The sequence below is a fragment of the Quercus robur genome, chromosome 5 (genome assembly GCF_932294415.1).
Source record: "Quercus robur chromosome 5, dhQueRobu3.1, whole genome shotgun sequence".
Taxonomy (NCBI): Eukaryota; Viridiplantae; Streptophyta; class Magnoliopsida; order Fagales; family Fagaceae; genus Quercus; species Quercus robur.
The window spans coordinates 7,647,018-7,650,732 of NC_065538.1; the positions used below are offsets into that span (position 1 = coordinate 7,647,018).

At 32.5% G+C, this 3,715-nt stretch overlaps 1 long non-coding RNA gene across 1 annotated transcript; it reads right to left on the reverse strand.

Moving 5' to 3' along the window:
* Positions 1 to 345: 345 nt before the first annotated feature.
* On the reverse strand, positions 346 to 3,006 carry LOC126724995 (uncharacterized). The gene is made up of 2 exons (XR_007655231.1): positions 1,813 to 3,006; positions 346 to 945 (listed from the first exon to the last, which is right to left on the reverse strand). It is a non-coding gene; the product is annotated as an uncharacterized LOC126724995 (long non-coding RNA).
* Between the last annotated feature and the right edge of the window lie 709 nt (positions 3,007 to 3,715).

The window sequence follows — 3,715 nt, forward strand, 5'->3', positions numbered from 1 at the left end:
TAAAAATACAAAATCTCTCTAATAATTAAAAAATATTCCTAAAAAATGATCTCTCTCTCTCTCTCTCTCTCTCTCTCTCTCTCTCTCTCTCATATAAGTGATAATGTTAATTTAAAATTTTTCATTTTTAAGGATACTTTTTAATTTTGAGATGGTTTTTAGGATAGTTCAATTTCATCACAAGTGTAAATATAATTGTATAAATAAAATATTTTTTATGTTAAAATAACTCTAGGTGTGTGGTCATTTGTTCTATATTTATTTTTTTTTTATTTTTTTTATGAAACAGTGAGGTTTTTATTGACTAGGAAAACAACCAAAATCCAAGGTAGAACACCCAAGCCATAGCAAAACTAAGACTGACATTTGCAAATAAAAGTTTACAACAGACCCACTACAACAAAAAATATAGGCTATTTACACCCCTCAACAGGGTGCCATGATCTCAACAAATCAAGCTAAAACTGGCCGCTCCTAAAACACAATCTACAACAAAACCTATACATTAACATCATCAAGCTATAACAACTTCTTAAAACAGTAGCAACATGTCACAATTGAGTAATGAAACAACAGATCCACCAGGCTTTGACAATAATAGAGCACCACAAGATATCCAACAATACCAAGCTTTCAATGATCTGAGAGAGTACAATTTGGACAACTCCAAAGAGTAACATATAAGTGGCCGGTATTTCCAAAGTTACATGCAGCCTCGCGCCCTTTTTTGTGGTAACAGTTTGATTTCTGAATTGCTCTGAATCTATAGATGGCTTAATCTTAATCTAGATTCAATGAGAACGGTTTTTTAAACGAAAATTAGGAAATATGAGACGTGCATAAGCCTAACAAACTTTCTAAATGAAATATTCTTTAATTTCAATATTTCATGCTTCTGATAGAAACAAATGAGATGATGATTTTTGATCTGTTCACGCACAGTGCCTGCAGATAAATTGTTAGAAGTATTTTGGGATATATTAGAAAGTCATTTGAGATGGCTTGGTCATATGTAGAGGAGAGCACTTAATTCACAAGTGATAAAGACTAAGTAGATTCTAATTGAAGGAACAGAAAACTATAGAGAAAGACTTAAAAATAAATTTACTAGAAGTAATAAAATAGGACATGTCAATTTGAATTACAGAGGTATGAGAGAATAATTTTGGATAGGATAGAAGGACGGGTAAGAATGCATTTGGCTGACTTAGTTAGTCTATTGAGGATCCATAACGGACTCCAAAAATTTGAGACTAAGTATCAGTTATTGTTGTTTTTAGGATATATTGCAGGTTACAATTTTTAGCCCCTTTACTATAACTGTGACAGTTGACTGATATAAATTTCAGTGCTTGGATGTTTGTTCCCAAATCATCACAGGTAACTAGCAAACATATAAACCCAAAATACCCAAACCAAATCAAGCTGAAATACCCAAAAAAATTAACCTAAAATAAAGAAAAGAAAAGAAAAGAAAAATCCAATTCTTACACAAGACCTAGCTTCTCAATACTAAAATAATCAAATCTAACCTTAAAAAAATACCCAAATCATTATTTGTGTATCAATAGATGCTTTCAATTTTTGTAATTTATTTGTGTATCAACTCTCTGAACTACTTATAAAAAAAAATAAATAAATAAAAAATAAAAACTCTGAACTAAGCGCTAAACATAACTAGTAGCATTAAAAATGTTCTCAATAGCATTTGCCCAGGGGTCTTACTCTCTTTGTTTCATTTGAACAAATTTCCATGAAATAAAATAAGCATCTATTGATATGAAGATATGAATTTGAAAAAACTCAATTTACCTTGTGAAAGTCATAAAAAACCTTGTCATTAAGTACCAGCATCACGAGCAGCATTCTCTTTGCCTTATTTAGCCATCTAGAAATGCCACTGGTAGATTCAACATTGTCAATATGAAAATTACGGGATATATAAAAATTTCATTATTTTGATATGCAATCCCTTCAATTTTTTTTTTGAAAAATCAGCAGAAAATTCTATTAGCACTGGCACCAGAAACAAACTGAGATGCTATTCCCAAAACAAGGTAAATAGCATGCAAAAAGTACAAAAAAAAAAAAACCAAATTCTGTACATGCTGGAATGCAACACAAGTTACACAAAAGCTCTTAAAACTCTAGAACTAGAAAACAACTACTCAAAACAAAATTCAAACTTTGACTCAAAGCTGCTGTAGCAGCAACGTAATTACAACTTGCTCTTTTCTTTTTCAACAGACTCAGGGAAGCAACCAAACCGACATACTCTCTACCCCTAAAAATACCAGTGTTGTGTAATTAAATAAATGTACTCCATATAGAAAAGAAATGAAAATGAAACAAAATAACAGCAACTCTGTACCCGTGCCGTCCTTAGGAGTTGGGACATAGCAGAAAATTTTCTTTCTTTATAAAAAGCCTTTCCCCTTAAATACCCAGGTGTGGCCTTCTCCTCTGCTAGCCAGTGAAATCCCAAACATAAATAAATAAACAAAAATCAAATCTCAGCACCACACTAACAAGAACCCACAACCCCTAATTATCATAACACAAAGCCACAACAAGTTTGGAAAAACCGAATCCCTATGAGGCATTAGCACAAACACTTTCTGTGCCACTAGGAAAAAAGAATAAAATTGGAACCACACCAGAACAAATGTGTTGCCAACGTTGTAGCGAATGAAAATGAAGAACGAAATTCAAAATTCTCTAAAAAAAATCAACAAAGAAAAAGGGGAACAAAACAATGGCAGAGAATTAGGGTTTTGTTTGATCCTTTCCTTAAACAAAATCAAAACGATTTGATACTTTAAGAGACATTCAGCGGTGAGTAAATGAGGATGCCGAAGGAATGGCAGTGAGATTTACAGATACGGCAACCCATTTGAGAAGAAGAATTCTTTTTTTCTTTTTTTTTCTTTTTTTCTAAGAGAGGACAAGAGAAGGAGGAGGAAACGACAGAGGATGAGAGACAAACCAAAATGTCTTTTTTTTTTCCTTTTTTCTTTTTTTAGTGGATTTTATACCCGTGGCATGTTGCTAAACTTAAACTAACGGTCAGAATTATCTTTTTAGAAGGGAACTAACGGTCAGAATTAAGTTCACAATATTTTCATAACAAATTATAAGTGATTATGGTTAATAGTTGAGATTTGCTTAGTTACCATGCCCAAAAAAAAAAAAAAAAAAAAAAAAAAAAAAAAAAAAAGTGGGGTAATATAGAATGATCCATATAAGGGTAATTGAAGTTGGTACCCCAAATATTATAACATGGGCTAGTAATGCTAAAATAAGGTTCAATCAAGATTGGATGAATGCCTTGCACATCCCATCTTGTAATCACCCTTGCATTTGTAGAATTAACTTTCGTATCTCCCTCAGCAGCCAAACAATAAAGCGAATGGTGTGAATCAAAAGAACCCCAGCCATCATATTTTTTGAGTTATGTTTCTTAATTATGGTTCGACATTCTGTCCATTTTGGTCCAAGTTGGTCTACTTTGGTTTATTTCGATCCAATTTGGTCGAATTTGATCCATTATGGTCTACTTCGGTCTATTTAGTCCAATTTCATCCACTTCGGTCCAATTTGGACCATTCAGTCAACCTCGGTCCTTTTTATCCACTTCAGTCTAACACTATCCATTCATTCCAGTTTGGTCCAATTCAGTCTATTTAAGTCAACTTGGTCTACTTTAGTTCATTTA